We start from the raw sequence: 21,719 nt of genomic DNA on the forward strand, positions 1-21,719 counted from the left end.
TCTTTCGGCTGCTCCCATTAGGGGTCGCCACAGTGGATCATCCGTCTCCATACCACCCTGTCCTCCACATCTGCCTCTTTTACACCAACTACCTGCATGTCTTCTCTCACCACATCCATGAACCTCCTTCTTGGTCTACCTCTTTTCCTCCTACCTGGTGGCTCCATCCTCAGCATTCTCCTACCAATATACCCCATGTGCCTCCTCTGCACATGTCCAAACCATCTCAATCTAGCCTCCTCACCTTGTCACCAAAACGTCCAACATGCGCTGTCCCTCTAATAAACTAATTTTTAATCTTGTCACTCCCAACGAAAACCTCAACATCTTCAGCTCTGCTACCTCCAGCTCCACCTCCTGTTTTTTACTAAATGCCACTGTCTCTAATCCATACAACATCGCAGGTCTCACCACAGTCCTATAAACTTTCCCTTTCATTCTTGCAGATACTCTTCTATCACAAATCACTCCTGTCACTCTTCTCCACCCACTCCACCCTGCCTGCACTCTTCTCTTTACTTCCCTAACACACTCTCCATTACTTTGCACTGTTGACCCCAGGTACCTGAACTCCTCCACCTTCTCCACCTCTTCTCCCTGCAACCGCATCACTCCACTGCCCTCCCTCTCATTCACACACATGTACTCTGTCTTACTCCTACTGACTTTCATTCCCCTTCTCTCCAGCGCATATCTCCACCTCTCCAGGCTCTTCTCAACCTGCTCTCTACTCTCACCACAAATCACAATATCATCTGCAAACATCATAGTCCAGGGATACTCCTGTCTGACCTCGTCCGTCAACCTGTCCATCACCACTGCAAACAGGAAAGGGCTCAGGGCCGATCCTTGATGCAGTCCAACCTTCACCCTGAACCAGTCTGTCGTACCTACTGCACACTTTACTGCCGTCACACTGTCCTCATACATGTCCTGCACCACCCTCACATACTTCTCTGACACACCTGACTTCCTCATACAATACCACAACTCCTCTCTCGGCACCCTGTCGTACGCTTTCTCTAAATCCACAAATACACAATGCAGCTCCTTCTGTCCTTCTCTATACTTCTCCATCAACATCCTCAAAGCAAATAAGGCATCTGTGGTGCTCTTCCTCGGCATGAAACCATACTGTTGCTCACAGATGGTCACCTCTTCTCTCAGCCTGGCTTCCACTACTCTTTCCCATAACTTCATGGTGTGACTGATCAACTTAATTCCCCTGTAGTTACTGCAGGTCTGCACATCTCCCTTATGCTTAAAGATCGGTACCAGCACACTCCTTCTCCATTCCTCAGGCATCCTCTCCCCTTCCAGAATCCTGTTAAACAATCTGGTTAAAAACTCCACTGCCATCTCTCCTAAACATCTCCACGCTTCTACCGGTATGTCATCTGGTCCAACCGACTTTCCACTCTTCATCCTCTTAATCGCTGCTCTCACTTCCTCCTTACTAATCCTATCTACATCCTGCTTCACCAACTCCACATCCTCCAACCTTCTCTCTCTCTGATTTTCCTCATTCATCAGCTGCTCAAAATACTCCCTCCATCTTCTCAACACACTCTCCTCACTAGTCAACACATTTCCCTCTCCATCCTTTATTGCTCTAACTTGCAGTACATCCTTCCCAGCTCGGTCCCTCTGCTTGGCCAATCGGTATAAATCCTTTTCTCCTTCCTTAGTGTCCAACCTCTTATACAGTTCCTCATATGCCTTTTCCTTGGCTTTCGCCACATCCCTTTTAACCTGCTGCCGCATCTCCTTGTACTCCTGCCTACTCTTCTCATCACTCTGTCGATCCCACTTCTGTTTTGCCAATCTCTTTCCCCTAATGCTCTCCTGCACTTCCTCATTCCACCACCACGTCTCCTTGTCTTGCTTTCTATTTCCAGATGTCACACCAAGTACTTTTCTAGCTGCCTCCCTCATCACTCCTGCAGTAGTTGCCCAATCATCCGGCACCTCTTCACCACCACCAAGCCCCTGTCTGACCTCTTCCCTGAACCTCACACTACACTCTTCCTCCTTCAGTTTCCACCATCTTATTCTTCTTTCAAACCTTACTTTCCTCCTCTTCTTCTTCGCCTCCAATGCTGTCTAGCTACACTGTCCCCCGCCAACACCTTACAGTCTCCAATCTCCTTCAGGTTGCATCTCCTACACAGAAGATAATCCACCTGTGTGCACCTTCCTCCACTCTTATACGTCACCCTATGATACTCCTTCTTCTTAAAATACGTGTTCACCACTGCCATTTCCATCCTTTTAGCAAAATCTACCACCATCTGCCCTTCCACATTCCTCTCCTTAAAACCATACCTACCCATCACCTCCTCATCACCTCTGTTCCCTTCACCTACATGCCCATTAAAGTCTGCCCCAATCACCAATCGTTCTTTCCTAGGTACACCATCTACCACTTCATCTAATTCACTCCAGAATCTTTCTTTCTCCTCCATCTCACAGCCAACTTGTGGAGCATAGGCACTGATGACATTTATCATCATCCCTTCAACTTCCACCTTCACGATCATCACCCTATCAGAAACTCTATTCACCTCCACTACACTCTTACTGTACGCTTCCTTCAGAATCACCCCTACACCATTTCTCTTCCCATCCACACCATAATAAAACAGTTTAAACCCACCTCCAATGTTCCTGGCCTTACTCCCTTTCCACTTGGTCTCCTGAACACACAACACATCTGCCTTTCTCCTCTCCATCATATCAGCTATCTCTCTCCCTTTACCCGTCATAGTACTAACATTTAAAGTACCAACCCGAACCTCTACTCTCCTACACTGCTCCTTTTCCTGCCGTCTCTGTAGACGCCTTCCTCCTCTCCTTCTCCTCCTTCGGCCAACAGTAGCCCAATTTCCACCGGTACCCTGTCGGCTAACGATACCTGTGGCGGTCGTTGTTAACCCGGGCCTCGACCGATCCGGTATTAAATTCTCATTTGTGATCCGCATATTTGATTTGGCACATGTTTTACGCTGGATGCCCTTCCTAACGCAACCCTCCCCATTTACCCGGGCTTGGGACCGGCACTAAGAGTGCACTGGCTTGTGCCCCCCTAATGGCTGGGTTATTATGAGACAAAGAATATGATTAAAAAAACTTTATTAGGAGACAATATAGGCGTATAAGTTAATTTAAGTACTTGTTGTAGAAGTAGGTCTTTAGACATGGTTTAAAAACTTTTAGTGACTCAACTCAGGCACTGTACAATGGTCCTCATAAACCACTGCATGTCTATTAATAAATACATCCTGATACTGGTTCGTAATGACACATACTACGAATATGACCAGTGGAAAACTCTGCCTAAATATAGGTTAAATATAGGTTAAAATGCTAATTTATATCCTTATAATATATAGGGGTAGATCTAAAGACATAGTTTGAAGACTTTTAGTGACTCAGCTTATTTCCTGGACTACGTTTCCCATAAATCACTGCAATCTCATGTGCCATGTTACATGATCTCTGCACCCGAATCATCACCTCACTTTTTCATCTCTTTGTTTGTTGTGGTTTTTTGCTATTTTTTTCCTTTGTGTTTTGTAAATTTGCACCTTGTTAAACTGACAACTTGCCAGCCGAAAGTCTTTACTTTTGCGTTATTATTATTACTGTTTTTCGAATTGTCATTAAGCTTTATGAAAAGAGGATCTGCTAATGTTTTCCTGTCTGACTCATGAATGAGGCTCGATGAAAAATAATAAAAAGCATATAATAACGTGTATGACAAACCGGAGGTCTATCAGTTCTGTAGAGAAAAAAAAAATAGCTTACAATTGGAAAATACCAGCTTCACTTTCTGGCCAAATCCAGAACGGTAAAACGAAGTGAGTAATGCTGATTAAAGCTTGCCTCGAGCTGTAATGACTGTAATGCACATGTTGCAGCTTTTTTAGACAGTACAGACATTAATTACAAACATGGTTTATAAAAACGCACTTTTTACAACTTTCTGAACAATGCACACAATAAAGCATGTAAGAGTGGGGAAATGTGATTCTCCTCCTACACCAGGTGAGAACAAAACAACCTACCAGGCTTTTATGCAAATGTAAAATTTTTTTTTTTTTTGCCGTGTTGAGAGACGAGGCTAAAGTGGCAGCGCATTATTTGATTCGTTCTCACGGCCAAAACACAGCGGCTTGTTTCTTTGTTTTATATTTAATGAACCAAATGCATTCCTGTAGTGTGGTGTTAATACAGTGTGCCTATAGTGCTTCAGGAATAAAAAAAAGTGCTGTTAGTAATTTGCCAGACAGCAAAATAGGATTTTTTTTAGAAATCCACGGTGTTTTTACGATGCAAGGCATTACAGTACAGCTGAGCAATAATGTCTCCATCTTTATTGCTGTAAATGTGTAGAAGTTTATTTATTAATGAATGAGGCATCAGACTTACCCATTTACGGCTATAATTGTGTTCCTTCACCAACACGTTTTTCTTTTTCAGAAATAATAAAGCTGAACAAACTGCTAAAACTTGTCCAGTTACTGAGAAACTATAAAGTATAAACTCTAAAAATATTCACTTGATGGAAAACTTCCTGACTCCATATTCTAAGTCACATGCTAAACTATTCATTATACCTGTTTTTTTTGGCACTGCTGAATAGCACTTGTATATTGCCTTGACCTTAACAGCACTAATTTATGCTTCACTAAGATCGATCTCCCAGTCTTTCTCCCCTGTGGAGGGATATTGGATTGGCTGAGGATGTCGCTCTGCCTCTGTGCCCTGTGGAGGATGTTGCTCTGCCTCTGTTTCCTGCTGAGGACATAACACAGAGTGTGTCATTCCCTCTTCTGGTCTTGATTTACATAGTAGAATCAGAATCGTCAGGTCTTTGGGGTACGACAGCAAGTATCCAACAAGTAGCAAATCATGTTAAATAATTTAAATTGCCCTCAAAGTAGAGCTCCACATCATTCCACTAAAAAAGAATCTCAAAATGAAGTTAAAGAATAAAATTAAAACAGAACTATGCATTTAAACATTTTCCCAGATATTTTTAAATACCGTATTTAAATGCCTGCTGCCAAGATGCTTCTGTGTCGCTCACTCATCATGGAAATTGAAACTTAAATTTGTCACTGCGGTGGGTGGGGGTGTTGCGTTTATTAAAAGCTCTTTTTATTTTACATTTTTAGCAACATTAATCATAATAGGATGTATAGTCACTTATTAGGAGAAAAGCTGTAGTTTCATATAAAATAAGATATTGAGCACTCCGTATATCTAAAATGACATGATCCTGGCAACACCTCTGCAAAGATTTGTGAGATTGGTATTCGAATCAGGCTCCTCTCGTCAAAGCTTTGAATATTGGACTATATAGGGTCACCCCTACTGAGAACACTGCTCTAATGAGGCCCTGTTTTTAATTTGTTTCCCTAAAAGTTAGATTTTGCCCATTGCTTACTGAGTTGCGGATATTGCCTCTAACTGGGGGCTTTGTCAGGATTATGGCCCTTTCCTCTTAGCAAGTGCACCTCCATGTTCCAAGTCACATGCCACACTAATCACTCACGTTGGGTTATTATCCCTTCTGTTTAACACTTGCATATTGCCTCCCCGTTCACAGCACAGATTGTCTCATATTTGCATTTTGTTCTTAGTTTATCTTTGTAGATATTTTGTGCTTTGTTTATAATGTTTGTGTTTTATATTTGCACAATAAAATGATATTTAGCACTCTCCTGGTTGCAACACAGAAAAGTACAGAAATAAATAAGAAACATGACCCATAACCAGGTTATAATAAACTAAACAACTCTTTGAAATTTCAAAGCTTTTTCACATATTTCCAGTAATATGGGATTTTAATTAACTCTGATGTGTTATCCACTGGGTTACGGAAGAGACTGAGTTTGAGTTATCTAACCCAGCTGCTTTTTAAAAATGTGTAAAAAAAAAATAAAAAATCACTGGTAAGCTGTCAGGACCCAAACAAACCATTCCTGCTGACCTAGCAATTTTTCTTTATTTTCTTTCTGCATGCTGTTTTTTCAGTTACAATATAATGCTGGTTGAAAGAGGGAAAGGGGGGGATTTTTTTTTGTTCTCCACAATTAAAGAGCCTGAGCTTTAGCTTTTAAGGGCTTTTTTTTAATTACATTTTCTTACAGGAATTCCTTATTTAAACATTAAAAATAATTGGACAAAAAAGGATGCTTGAAAGTTGTTTTATGTTTAGATTAACAAAGATTTACATGAAATTATTTCTGAGGCAAACATTCTGGTGAAAGTTTCAACATGGAATCATTTAGGACGTCAACCAAAAGAACCCTTAAGACAAAGGTCTTTAAACGTTGGGGTCACATCTGAGATGCTGTAGTTCTAAATATATTAAATTGATTTACTATATACTGTATTCTGATTGGCTAGAAAGTGGACATTGAATGCACAGGTAGTTCTGGTACATTTAATCATCGTTTTAAATGAATGTGCTGTGAAATTATAGAAAATAAGGGTAAATATTTAATTTATTTTTATATAAAAAACTAGCAAATGCTAACCATTATTTGTATTCTTTCAGTTAGTTTTGAACTGCAAACATCAGTGGCTACTTTTATTTGCCAATACTGGAAACTAACCATGGTTAAATCCGTATAATCCATGACTAGGTGTGCATTATACCACTTTAATAAACTATACATTGTTTAGGGTAGGTTTTGACCTTTTTGCATCATGCATTAAAATGATTTATTAAAATGATTTGCAGCTGTCAAGAATTTTCCCATGCTTTACTATATTTGTCCACAAGGTGTCCCAAGTTTTTCTCTTGTTGTTATTGCTAATTGTCACCTGTGTTCAGTCCCCACTGTGATTTATTTATTTATTTATTTTGTGGGGGGTGTTTTGTGGCCTGCTGATTGTGTTTGCTTCCTGTATCTCCAGCCTTGTATTGTGTTACCCTTTGTGAGTTTTTTGCAAATATCAAACTTTAAACCGGTCTAAGACTGTCCCTGCACTTGGATTTGCACGCTCCCTTCTGGGTCATTTGGAGAGGGTCTGACTATAATGCTGTCAACCCTGAATTGTGTCCCCCCATGGCAAAAAATATTTTTTTAGATGTTCTTATTAACCTACAGTCTAACTTTCTAACGCAAAACACATCAATATATGCTATAATATGCACAGTATGCCCAAAGTGTTGAAATCTCTACATGAAAATAGCCAAAGTAATTAAGAAACTAGTGCTTTAAAGCCAGGGGTTTATGTATGTGTTGAGGGAAGACATGAAGACATGCCGGTAGTTGGTTTGAAAGAGGCAGATGTAAAAGACTGGGTAGTATGGAGACAGATGATCCGCTGTGGCGACGCCTAATAGGAGCAGCCAAAAAGATGAAGAAGAAGAGCCTTTAAGCCAGGGGTGTCCAATCTTTTCCACAGAGGCCTGGTGTGGGTGCATGTTTTCATTCCAACCAATCAAGGGCCACACCTTATAGTCATTAAAAATGAAAATCTTTAAATTTATACAGGTAGAATTGGTTGTGGACTTGCTTGGTTCGAATAAAAACCTGCACCCACACTGATTGTAAACCACAATTTAAATGATTGAGATTTATGATTAATTATGCAAATCTCAGATTATTTCCAGTAAGGGTGTTTTATTAAACTAAAAAAAATATGCAAAGTATGCAATTTTCTGTTTCTTTACACGGTTTTCTTATTCGCAAAAGCAGATGAAGAGAATGGAAGCTTGTGATCTCTCTCTCTCTCTCTCTCTCTCTCTCTCTCTCTCTCTCTCTCTCTCTCTCGCTCTCTCTCTCTCTCTCTCTCTCTCTCTCTCTCTCTCTCTCTCTCTCTTTTTCTCTTTTTCTCTATTATGTCCCTCTCGTCAGTGGATACAGTAATTGAGTTCAAGGCCAGCAGTGAGAAGTGAGTGGAGGTTGTTAATGTTATGATGTTGGCACGCACACACACACACACACACACACACACACACACACACACACACACACACACACACACACACACACACACATACACACACACACTGTCTATACTGACTGAATAGATGACCTGGAAAAGGGGTGAGGGGAGCTCACAAAGGTGGTGCATGTGTTGTTTCGGGTGACAGCTGTAATACTTAGTCCTTGGATGGAGCAGTGATGCAGTTTACAATAAGAGCCACTTATTAACTGAATATACACATAGAAATGCGGAGTGCAGTCAAGACTGAGATGTGAGAGAGAGAGAGAGAGAGAGAGAGAGAGAGAGAGAGAGAGTGTAAGTTGAATGTGAATGTAAGCACCTTTATGCATTTCATTTTAGTTTTATATTACATCCCAACTTAATCTACATAAAGGCTGTATGAGGATCCTTCTGCATTATGAATAAAGCCCGACCCAAATACCATTACCAATTCATCCATTTGACACTCATTCATTCAACAATCTAAATGGATTGACTAATGGATAAATACAAAATTCATGTTTTCTCTTAAAACATTCTGAAATCTTACTGATACACTACCTTTTTAAGTGGTCTGCTAATATCCTACTTAGTTCTGTGTTGTTTCATGTTGTTTTATATTGTACATTGCTGTCTTTCACTGTCTATAGTACTGTATTAACTGTAGATAGTTGATATGACAGTAAAAGCCACTTGACCTTTTGAACAGAAAACAAGAAGCCAATTCAAATCAAATTCCATATAAAGGTCTCTCCTCATAGGTTGGCTTAGCGTAATCATAGAATGTAGAGTATATATGATAACAAGTGCAAACATGTAAAGGTCAACTAGTACTGATATTATATTGCATATCAGGGCATGGTGATTGTTACTTATACAGTATTGAAAATTGTAGGTGGATTTAATTATGTTATGAATAATCAATTTAAGGTAACTGGTGCTTTGCTTTTCAATTGATTCCTTAGACTTGCAGATGAGTGATGAGTTTAGGGAAAACAATAAATGGTCAGACATGCAATTTGTACTAGAATAATTTGGCTATGTTTCTTTACTCCAAAATGCCAACCAAACACCAACCACAAACTTTATCTAGGAAGATACTTCATCTGGGAGTTTTTCTTTTTCGGCTCGCTCCTCAGGGATAAACTTACACTTATAAAGAACATATTCATTTTTTATTACCACAATATCTGTGTAAAGCTGCTTTGAGACAATGTTCATTGTGAAAAAGCGCTATACAAATAAAAATGAATTGAATTTAAATTAATTGAAAGATACCAGGGCTGTAGTCAATCCAGTATTTAGCAGTTTCTGATCATTTTAAAATAAATTGCCCAAAATCAGCCAGTTTAAATAAATTACGTGACTTATAATGGTACAAGAAAAATTAGGACATCTGAAGCAAATATCTACCCGGACACATCAACATTCTCACTTCCTTTCAGTTGGATTAGCTTTGCTAATATCTCTGGAACAGCATGCACCAAAACAAAGTGACAGCAGGAGGCAAAAATCCTATAATCTTGATCGGCTGAGTTGCTTGGGCTTCAGATGTTCTGAGTTCACAGATAATCAAGGCGGGATGTGCCTTGTCAATCACCTGAGTCAACCCCCACATCCGAATCAGCAGTTTAGCATCCAGAAGCTGCCTTTGACGACTCACCGTCAAAGAAAGAATGGTTCTAAAGTCTATTGAATTGAGATTAAACAACCAAATACCAGCTAACACTTGGCTTTTGAATGCAGTCTTGTGGACTAAATGTGTTGTATTATTGTTTTTTTACTTACCTAATGTCTGTAAAGGCATTATTGAAGATACCGCTACCCATACACTTTTTTTTTTTTACATATTGCTATTTATTGCAAATAGGCCACTCTGCACTTCTGTTTAGATGTTAACTGCGTTCCATTGGCTCTGTACATGTACTTTGCACAATGACAATAAAGCTGAATCAAGTGTGTGTGTGTGTGTGTATATATATATATATATATATATATATATATATATATATATATATATATATATATATATATATATATATACACCAATAAGGCATAACATTTACATTATAATTAGTATATATAATTAGGCAGCAAGTGAACATTTTGTCCTTAAAGTCGAGGTGTTAGAAGCAGAAAAAATGGGCATGTGTAGGGATTTAAGCGAGTTTGACATTAAAGTGCAGAATTGTGATGGCTAGACGGCTGGGTCAGAGCATCTCAAAACTGAAGCTCTATATTTATATGACAAATAAGGGCTTCTTCCTATTCAAATCATTTTCCAAGCATCAGTGTAATTGTTTAATCCAAACTCCCTAAACTGATAGAGAGGTCCAAAGACTCTAACCAGCTAGTGAATTCAGTTCCAAAGTCCCTAAGCTGCTCCCCAAGTCTATTCCAAATCCCTAAGCTGCTCCTCAAGTCTATTAAAATCCCAAAGCTTCTTGTAAAGTTAATTCCAAAGTCCCCAAAGTGCTTGAAAAAGTCAAGTCCTTAAGCTCAAAACTTAGTCCAAGGTGGACAATATGGCCCTATCCAATTTAACAAAATACTCACACATTTCCCATTTAACATATGTTAAAGGGTTAAAGGTTAAGATCAGGGTTCTTTTTGCATATAACATAAAATATGGCCACAGTGTCCTGATTGGGTTGAATGTTTTCTGGATAGTATGTGTCTTTTAACAGCATCTGTGTACTTTGCCTTTAATTGGCTTCAACAACTTGTCATGTGCAGTGCATCCTTCTCTAGTGTCTGCAGACAGTTCTAGCACTTGCAGAGGGCAAATAGTTCAGCATGTCTGGTACGCTGCTTTAATGAATTCTGGCCCACGGATGAGCCAACCCAGTCCCAAAAGAATCCGCGAGTCTGCGATGTACGTGCTGGCAGAATGTTCCACGCGAAGAAAGTGACAGCTGAGAGGATTAGAGGTACCGAACAATAATTGAGAGTGGGATAGAGGGGGAGGGAGAGATAGAAAGATAGCAGGTGTGGTAATAATCAAGTCCTGTTTAACTCTGTGATTTAACTGTTGCAAACATTTTTGCAGACATCACATGATCACATGGAGGTTTCAATCCCTTTCGTTCAGCAGTCAATGTCTTCTTACTCTTTACTCTTTTTCAGGTATTATTGTCTACACCTTTGTCTAGTAAAAACGTTTCCTTTTTACAATTTGAAAAAAGCTGTAAATGGTATAGTTTTGTCTTTATTTAGCAGATCCTAGTGACAGCATATTTAATATTATAATATTAATTTGTCAGTTTGCATTCCCAAAGTGAATAAAAAGCTTATTGAACTGCATTGCAGGTACAACAACCTTTAATAATTTAATTCTATTAAATATTTTACATGGTTTGGAGTGGAAAATCTTGACTGGCCTGCTATAAAACTTAACCCTATTGAACAATTTTGGGATGAATATGGGAATGTAGACTGCACCCCTGACCCCCTCCTCTCACCTGCATCACCTGACCTAGTGGATGAATAAATCCCCACCAACATCTTCCTAGAAGAGTGGAGGATATTATAACACAGCCCAGCCCAGAAATATAATCTATTGATTGGTGTTCATAGACACGAATTTTCCTCTTTTTTTTTTTGTGTCACTGAGGAAGAATTTCTGTTTAATGTATTTCACTAGGACATATTTTAGTTTTTCTTTCTTTCTGTTATTGATTTTTTAAATCTTCAAGCACCAGTACTTAACATTTAAGCAGATTTTATCCTTGTTTTTATTGCTTTATATTCGATAAACTACTGGCTATTATAAACCATCGTCAGTGGTTCCTTCCAGTCCAAATATAATAAATATATTCCCCCCGCTAAATTAAGGAGACTGCGTTAATTAAAAGACACACACATTTATTACAGTATAACCCTTACCCTAATGCTAACCATATAGTTTTTGCCTTATTTTCTACAAAAAAAAAAATAATAATCTGTTAGCGTTACCCATGATCCTCTGCCGTTGCTATGGAGACGGAGGCAGTCTTGCACGAAAAAAGAGGGAAATTCATGAACACGAAACAATCAATTTAAGTTTGTGACTATATCACAAAATGCCATGAGACAGCAAATGGGGACTAAATGAGGAATGGGATGTTCCAAACGTTGTCCACATTGTTTTTGTCCATATAGTCTTACCCAGCAAAATATGTTGTATACATGTGTAAAAAAAGATTTTAATCAACTTCTTCTTTGTCAGAATGATAAATAATAATAATGACAATAAATGTAAAAACAAATGCAAAAAAACAGTCACAACAATACCAATAATTAATTTTTTTTTCTTTTAGATTTAATGTAATGTTTATTGTTAAAATAGAAACGTTTAATTTTTCACATTAAAAAACACTTTTTTATGCAGCTATGTGACAAACCTTTGCTCAGTGCTCTCCTGTCTTTTCTTTAATCACAGACACACATCAACACATGATCTCTGGCAGTGACCTCTGAACCTATTTTTTATTCCCACCCCCTCTCAGCATCTGAATCGTCCTAAACTGACCCCGACATGATGCTGGAATTTAATGAGGATAACTGATTGAATTTCTACAATAGCATATGGAGAAACGGCATCATTAAAATCCGACTCCTACACATACACATACTCACTCGCACACATACATGCACTGTGCACACACCCACACCCACACCCGCTGTCTGCCACTGTGCTAATCCCCATTATCACCAAACTTCTGCACTGTCTGAGAAATGGGCAGAGCTTTTAACACCTCTCATTACTGCAAGAGTTATGAGTTTGTGGTCATTTGCAGAATCAGAAAAGAGCTCAGTGTTTTCTGTGTATACCTTATTTTGGACTTCTGGTCTGAAGATTCAAAGACTATCAAGCTGCCATTCCTAGCAATACCTTGAACTCTCAACTGTTCAATTTAAATAAAATAATTGCATCTTTTTTGGATACGGACGGCTGCCAAATGCCATTAAAGTAATAGTTAGTAGGGTTTTAGCTCACTCATAACCAGTGTTGGGGGTAACGCGTTACAAGTAACGTGCGTTACGTAATAATATTACTTTTCTGGAGTAACGAGTAAAGTAGCGCGTTACTTTATAAATTTACACACTAATATCTGAGTTACTTTTTTTTTTCAAAGTAATGCGAGTTACTTTTCAGTTCAATTATTTTGCATAAAAAAATCAATACTGAATTAAAATGAACGTAGTCACGTAGAATCGTGCAGTCACACGTGCGAGCAGCGGGAACAGGAGCTGGTCAGAAGCGGAGATGGCAAACCAGAGAATTAAATTACTGTGATGGAAGTATTCTTATTATTTTGAAATAGTCGAGGAAAAGGAGAAAAGAATAATGGTTAAGTGTAGATTATGTGTTGGTAAAAAGCTCTTGTCAAATGCAAAAAATACCACTTAAAAAAAAAAAAAGACATCTGCATGCAAAGCACAGCACTACAGGTGTGTGTGTGTGTGTGTGTGTGTGTGTGTGTGTGTGTGTGTGTGTGTGTGTGTGTGTGTGTTTGTGTGTGTGTGTATGGAAATGGAGACAGAAATATAGAAAACTTTTGCCGACTTTCCACCACTGCAGATCTATTGACTGCTCAGAATAAAAGTTTTCTGTGGGAGATGTTCACATGTACGATGTCATCACAGCGGAGAAAGAGAGCAAATTAACAACTCATTTGCTCTTTGTGGGAAGATAAACTGCCAGGTCACTGATAATAGCACGAACTTTGTAAAAGCGTTCAGAATGTTTCAAGCTGATGATGAAGCAGAGAATGATGTAGACGAGGACGAGGTCATATTTACGGAAGTTTTATGAGTTGACAGCGAAAGGTATGTTCTCCCTCCACATCACCGGTGTGCAGCCCACACATGTCTTTTGCTCTAATATAACTTATTTCTTATGGGCAATTATCTATATTACACCTGTTACACCTGTAAGGTGTACTACTCTTCCCACTACTCTTTCCCATAACTTCATGGTGTGACTCTTCTTCTTCTTCTTCTTTCGGCTGCTCCCATTAGGGGTCGCCACAGCGGATCATCCGTCTCCATACCACCCTGTCCTCTATATCTGCCTCTTTTACACCAACTACCTGCATGTCTTCCCTCACCACATCCATGAACCTCCTCCTTGGCCTTCCTCTTTTCCTCCTACCTGGTGGCTCCATCTTCAGCATTTTTCTACCAATATAATTCATGTCCCTCCTCTGCACATGTCCAAACCATCTCAATCTCGCCTCCCTCACCTTGTCACCAAAACATCCTACATGTGCTGTCCCTCTAATAAACTCATTTCTTATCTTGTCCATCCTCGTCACTCCCAACGAAAACCTCAACATCTTCAGCTCTGCTACCTCCAGCTCCACCTCCTGTTTTTTACTCAATGCCACTGTCTCTAATCCATACAACATCGCAGGTCTCACCACAGTCCTATAAACTTTCCCTTTCATTCTTGCAGATACTCTTCTATCACAAATCACTCCTGTCACTCTTCTCCACCCACTCCACCCTGCCTGCACTCTTTTCTTTACTTCCCTAACACACTCTCCATTACTTTGCACTGTTGACCCCAGGTACCTGAACTCCTCCACCTTCTCCACCTCTTCTCCCTGCAACCGCATCACTCCACTGCCCTCCCTCTCATTCACACACATGTACTCTGTCTTACTCCTACTGACTTTCATTCCCCTTCTCTCCAGCGCATATCTCCACCTCTCCAGGCTCTTCTCAACCTGCTCTCTACTCTCACCACAAATCACAATATCATCTGCAAACATCATAGTCCAGGGAGACTCCTGTCTGACCTCGTCCGTCAACCTGTCCATCACCACTGCAAACAGGAAAGGGCTCAGGGCCGATCCTTGATGCAGTCCAACCTTCACCCTGAACCAGTCTGTCGTACCTACTGCACACTTTACTGCCGTCACACTGTCCTCATACATGTCCTGCACCACCCTCACATACTTCTCTGACACACCTGACTTCCTCATACAATACCACAACTCCTCTCTCGGCACCCTGTCGTACGCTTTCTCTAAATCCACAAATACACAATGCAGCTCCTTCTGTCCTTCTCTATACTTCTCCATCAACATCCTCAAAGCAAATAAGGCATCTGTGGTGCTCTTCCTCGGCATGAAACCATACTGTTGCTCACAGATGGTCACCTCTTCTCTCAGCCTGGCTTCCACTACTCTTTCCCATAACTTCATGGTGTGACTGATCAACTTAATTCCCCTGTAGTTACTGCAAGACTGCACATCTCCTTTATGCTTAAAGATCGGTACCAGCACACTCCTTCTCCATTCCCCAGGCATCTTCTCACAAATCCTGTTAAACAACCTGGTCAAAAACTCCACTGCCATCTCTCCTAAACATCTCCACGCTTCTACCGGTATGTCATCTGGTCCAACCGACTTTCCACTCTTCATCCTCTTAATCGCTGCTCTCACTTCCTCCTTACTAATCCTATCTACATCCTGCTTCACCAACTCCACATCGTCCAACCTTCTCTCTCTCTGATTTTCCTCATTCATCAGCTGCTCAAAATACACCCTCCACCTTCTCAACACACTCTCCTCACTAGTCAAGACATTTCCCTCTCCATCCTTTACTGCTCTAACTTGCAGTACATCCTTCCCAGCTCGGTCCCTCTGCCTGGCCAATCGGTATAAATCCTTTTCTCCTTCCTTAGTGTCCAACCTCTCATACAGTTCCTCATATGCCTTTTCCTTGGCTTTCGCCACATCCCTCTTTACCTGCTGCCGCATCTCCTTGTAGTCCTGCCTACTTTTCTCATCACTCTGTCTATCCCACTTCTGTTTTGCCAATCTCTTTCTCGTAATGCTCTCCTGCACTTCCTCATTCCACCACCACGTCTCCTTGTCTTGCTTTTTATTTCCAGATGTCACACCAAGTACTTATCTAGCTGCCTCCCTTATCACTCCTGCAGTAGTTGCCCAATCATCCAACACCTCTTCAACACCACCGAGCCTCTGTCTGACCTCTTCCCTGAACCTCACACTACACTCTTTCTCCTTAAGTTTCCACCATCTTATTCTTCTTTCAGTCCTCACTCTCCTCCTCCTCTTCTTCGCCTCCAAAACCATCCTACAGACCACCATCCGATGCTGTCTAGCTACACTGTCCCCTGCCAACACCTTACAGTCTCCAATCTCCTTCAGGTTGCATCTCCTGCATAGCACATAGTCCACCTGTGTGCACCTTCCTCCACTCTTATACGTCACCCTATGATCCTCCTTTTTCTTAAAATAAGTGTTCACCACTGCCATTTCCATCCTTTTAGCAAAATCCACCACCATCTGCCCTTCCACATTCCTCTCCTTAAAACCATACCTACCCATCACCTCCTCATCACCTCTGTTCCCTTCACCTACATGCCCATTAAAGTCTGCCTCAATCACCAATTGTTCTTTCCTGGGTACACCATCTACCACTTCATCTAATTCACTCCAGAATCTTTCCTTCTCCTCCATCTCACAGCCCACTTGTGGAGCATAGGCACTGATGACATTTATCATCATTCCTTCAACTTCCACCTTCACGATCATCACCCTATCAGAAACTCTCTTCACCTCCACTACACTCTTACAGTACTCTTTCTTCAGAATCACCCCTACACAATTTCTCTTTCCATCCACACCATGATAAAACAGTTTAAACCCTCCTCCAATGCTCCTGGCCTTACTCCCTTTCCACTTGGTCTCCTGAACACACAACATATCTACCTTTCTCCTCTCCATCATATCAGCTACCTCTCTTCCTTTACCCGTCATAGTACCAACATTTAAAGTACCAACCCGAACCTCCACTCTCCTACACTGCTCCTTTCCCTGCCGTCTCCGTAGACGACTTCCTCCTCTCCTCCTCCTCCTTCGGCCAACAGTAGCCCAATTTCCACTGGTACCCTGTCGGCTAATGATACCTGTGGCGGTCGTTGTTAACCCGGGCCTCGACCGATCCGGTATGAAATTCTCATTTGTGATCCGCATTTTTGATTTGGCACATGTTTTACACTGGATGCCCTTCCTAACGCAACCCTCCCCATTTACCCGGGCTTGGGACTGGCACTAAGAGTGCACTGGCTTGTGCATCCATAATGACTGGGTTAAAAGTAATAGAACGCGTTACTTTCCATAAAAAGTAACTAAGTAACGTAATTAGTTACTTTTTTGGGGAGTAACTCAATATTGTAATGCGTTACTTTTAAAAGTAACGTTGCCCAACACTGCTCATAACCTTAGCTGTTGATTTGTGTAAAGCTGCTTTGAGACAATGTCTGTTGTAAAAAGCGCTATACAAATAAACTTGACTTGACTTGACTTGACTCATGACCACTATACTTACAGGCAAATTCTGGTTTGTGTATCTAGTTACATTGCCTTTAAAAAGGAACCAGTGATGTCATATGTCCTAATCTTTTGTTCAATATTATATTTTAGAATCTGAATCCATGATAAAAAAAAAAAAACTTGCTTACATTTACAGCATTTAACAGATGCTCTTATCCAAAGCAACTTACATTTGTCTTCTTCATACAACTGAGTGGCTATTGAGGTTACAAGCCTTGCTCAGGGGTCCAGGAGTTACAGCTTGTTGTGGCTGGGATTCAAACTCATGATGTCCAATTCCTTAACCACTAAGCTAACCAGTAAACTACCACTGCCCAGTATTTAGGTTCAGGTTGGTTGGGTGACACAGATTCTTAATAGGATAGAGATCGGGACTTTGGACCACTAAAGAACCTTCTTTAATGTTCCCATTAATGCCCTTTTATGCATTATGGTCTATACAAACACAAAACTGACTTAAACACAGAGTAATTTTTAAACACTATTTTATTAAAGTCAGACCAGCACAAACTGAATATATCACAAGTGGCTTCTGCTGTTGTGTTGAGCTCTTTAAAATGTTCCTTTCACAGCTGAAATAAGAAAACTATCAACAATGTAGAACAGAACACCGGGTTAGCTTCTAGCTTCTAGCATGGGGTTCCTGGAGGAGCTTCAACAGATTGGAGTTGCTGTTTATCGCAGTAGATACGAGCTTCGAACCAGAAAGGCACAGCTTACAATTGACTTAAAAGTTTTTGTCTTTATACTCAACTAAAGTGAAATAATGAGCATATTTCCACTTTGAGAAACTCGTCTTGCTCTCGCCTTGACTCGCCATTACTGCCGCACAGACCTGAATAAACGGAGACACACCCACAGAGTGTCTTCTTCGTGTATACAGAGGGTAATCCACCAAACCTACAGTGCGTCTTCTTCGTGTTTACAGTGGTTCATCCGTCAATGCGACACTGCTGTAAGCAAGTTAGACTGTAGTCTACACTTCAGCCAAAATTAATTCATATATAAAAGTAACGGGTAACGCACCATACGGTAACGGTAATGGAGTTACTTTATTTTACGTCACAGTATTAGTTACTGTCAAAGTATTAGTTACTGTCAAAAGTAACTCGTTACAGGTAACGCGTTACTAATAACGCGTTACTGCCCAACACTGATTAAGAATATATAAGAAGTTAACACCAAAAAGTTTATTAGTTGCAGAAATGCTGCACAAGTGCACATGATTCTCTTAGACACCTACTGACAAAAATCTACATTATCTCTTTGTATGATTTACGTCAGAATTTGTAACAAAGTAATGAAAATGAGCTGTTGTATAAATACATTCAGTCAGATTTACACTTGCTTGTAAATGACCGTGGTATACAGTAAGTGGAATAATCCATGAGTTAACGTGAGGTCTAACACCATTTTCAGTCAAGAGTCAAGAAGCTTTTTATTGTCATTTCAACCATATATAGCTGACTGTCAGGGATTCACCCTGCCACGCCCCCCTCTGTAGCTGTCAGGGATTCACCCTGCCACGCCCCCCTCTGTAGCTGTCAGGGATTCACCCTGCCACGCCCCCGTCTGTAGCTGTCAGAGATCCACCCTGCCACGCCCCCCTCGATAGCAGTCACGCTGCTTCCCAAGATTACCGACAGCTGTGGCTCATGAAAGATCAGACTACATAAACTCACGTTCTTGAGTCACAGGCTGTCGGTCGTTAATTTGTCAAGCTGGACAATCGCGTGGCTGCTCGACCGCCGGCTGTATATGCGAATTCCACTTCCGACTTGGATTACTCATTGCCGAAGGCTTTATGGATTATGCTTGGGACATTCAAACTCATAGCGGACAACGCGTATCGAGCGGATGTCTTTGTCTGTTGTTTTCAACGGCTTATGAGTGTTTTTGTGTTGTACGGTTGTTGAAATAAAAGGACAATGATCGGACTATATCGGCTTCCGCGTCTGCAGCCTGACAGAACGACCGACCTATACCGAACGCGGATTCGCCATTCCACGATTCCGACCGCAACGGATCGGCAGCTGAACCCGGCTTCGGATTTCCTCCGGAAGCTCAGTGCCGCTTCTCGCGGTTCAGATCCACAGAAGCCGGATCATGAGAGCGCGGCTGCGCCACGCCCATCAGAGAGCGCGAGGGGATTACCGGCTCGTTACTCGGGGAAAAAAGACGAATTGGGCGGATTTCTGCAAGGCATCGGCGAGTATGTGGCTGTTAACATTTCCCGGTTTCCTTCCGAACGAGCCAAGATTGCCCTCTGTATTTCCCTCCTGTCTGGAGAAGTTCTTGCCAAAGCCAGCTCACTATGGAGCGCCAAAGGGGGCAAATTCGGCTTACTCGCCGAATTCAGCGGGCTGCTTCTGGGGAAGTTGGGGATAGAGGTGGTGGATCTCCACTACAGTCCCCTTGAGGAGGAAGGTGCTCCATTCCAAGGTTCTCAAGAGCACGCGGCTCCGTGCCGGATCTCCCATGAGCCTGCAGCTCAGCCCCAATGTTTTGATGAGAGGGCTGCTTCATCTCAGGGTCTCTACCAGCGTGCTGCTGTGTTCCGGGGTTCTCGTGGACGCACCACACCATCTCCGAGCGTCGGCGAGCACACCATGCCGTCACAGAGTCTTCACGAGAGCGCCGCGCCGCCACAGAGTCTTCACGAGAGCGCCGCGCCGCCACAGAGTCTTCACGAGAGCGCCGCGCCGCCACAGAGTCTTCACGAGAGCGCCGCGCCGCCACAGAGTCTTCACGAGAGCGCCGCGCCGCCACAGAGTCTTCACGAGAGCGCCGCGCCGCCACAGAGTCTTCACGAGAGCGCCGCGCCGCCACAGAGTCTTCACGAGAGCCGACACCTCTGGTCACAGAAGGCGAAGTGACTCCTCCGAGTCCCTCTCCAGACGACGCCCCATCCCAGAGCCCCTTCCAAGGCGACATCTCGCCCACGGAAAGCTTGGCTCCGCCCCAGGACCTCCAAGAGAGCTCCGCCCAGCTCCAGGTCCCTCCAGAGAGCTCCGCCCAGCTCCAGGTCCCTCCAGAGAGCTCCGCCCAGCTCCAGGTCCCTCCAGAGAGCTCCGCCCAGCTCCAGGTCCCTCCAGAGAGCTCCGCCCAGCTCCAGGTCCCTCAAGAGCGCTCCGCCCAGCTCCTGGCTCCTCAAGAGGGCACGACTCCGCTCCAGGCTCCTCCCGAGAGCTCGTCTCCGCTCCAGGCTCCTCCCGAGAGCTCGTCTCCGCCTCCGAGCGACCCCACGAGCTCGTCTCCGCTTCAGTGTCCCAAAGAGAGCTCCACTGATGTCGTGGACCTCCAGGCGAGCCCTTCTCCGCTCGTGGATCTCCAGGCAAGCTTCACCTCATTTCCAGGCTGCTCAGTAGGCTCCGATCTGCTCCTAAGGGTCCCAAGGAGCGCCCCTACGCCCAGGGGTTTCCCTGTGCACTCACCCCGGCTCCAGGACTGCGAAAGGGAAGTTGAACCGCTGCCCCCGGGTTCCACCGACGGCGACGGCTCGTCTCCAGCGCCCGCAGAAGGCGACAGCTCGTCTCCAGCGCCCGCAGAAGGCGACGGCTATTTCATTGTTGAAATAAAAGGACAATGATCGGACTATATCGGCTTCCGCGTCTGCAGCCTGACACTGACGCAGTACACAGCGAAATGAAACAATGTTTCTCCAGAACCCTGGTGCTACATGAAACAACAAAAAGCTACGTAACAGAAAAACACAAAGCTAAGGACTAGTAAGTGTCCTCGCCACATTAAGTGCATCGTGTGCAACCTGGCGCAAACAGTGCAAGACAGTGTAGGAAAAACACAAAATAGCGCCGACAGTAAACCTTCTGTATATTATACAGTACAGTGTGCAGAGAGTACAGGGGGGTACTTGTAGGTAAACAAAAGGGTTTGTACAATACAGCAGTCAAAAAGGATGTGCAAAACAGCATGTAAACAGTTTGTAATAATGAAGTGATATAATATGGGTGGTATTAAAGACATGGATGTGTAAAAGAGTATGAGTGTGTGTTTGAGTCCAGGTTGTACAGATCAAAAACACAGTTGAGTGTGTGTGCGTTAGTTTCAGTTCAGTTCTGTGTTGAGACACCTGATGGCTTAAGCAAAAAAAACTGTTGCACAGTCTGGATGTGGCGGGATTCACTTTCCTGATAGTAGGAGAGTGAAAAGTGTGCGATTGGTGTGTGGGGTCCTTTTTATTAAACCCCAGACCACCACACAAACAATGACCCATAGGCAGGGTTGTGCATTAAAATCATGTAACGCACACCGAGCCATGGATTATCTCTTAAATATATGTAACAAACAATCTGTAAACACTTTCTGAAACTCCAAATATTTTGAAAGTATTTTGGCTCTAGTGGCTAAATTAACTTTTCTTTTTTTTTTTTGCATATATAATTTATTCATTCATTC

At 42.2% G+C, this 21,719-nt stretch overlaps 1 long non-coding RNA gene across 1 annotated transcript in view; it reads left to right on the forward strand.

Moving 5' to 3' along the window:
• Positions 1-13,058, forward strand: part of LOC310729197 — a 44,117-nt gene extending 31,059 nt beyond the window's left edge. The window contains exon 2 of the long non-coding RNA XR_014534493.1: positions 12,924-13,058. This is a non-coding gene — a long non-coding RNA (uncharacterized lncRNA). The remainder of the gene's footprint in view (positions 1-12,923) is intronic.
• The last annotated feature ends 8,661 nt before the right edge of the window (positions 13,059-21,719 follow it).

Source organism: Silurus aristotelis (genome assembly GCF_946808225.1).
Source record: "Silurus aristotelis genome assembly, chromosome: 7".
In the NCBI taxonomy this organism is placed as follows: domain Eukaryota; kingdom Metazoa; phylum Chordata; class Actinopteri; order Siluriformes; family Siluridae; genus Silurus; species Silurus aristotelis.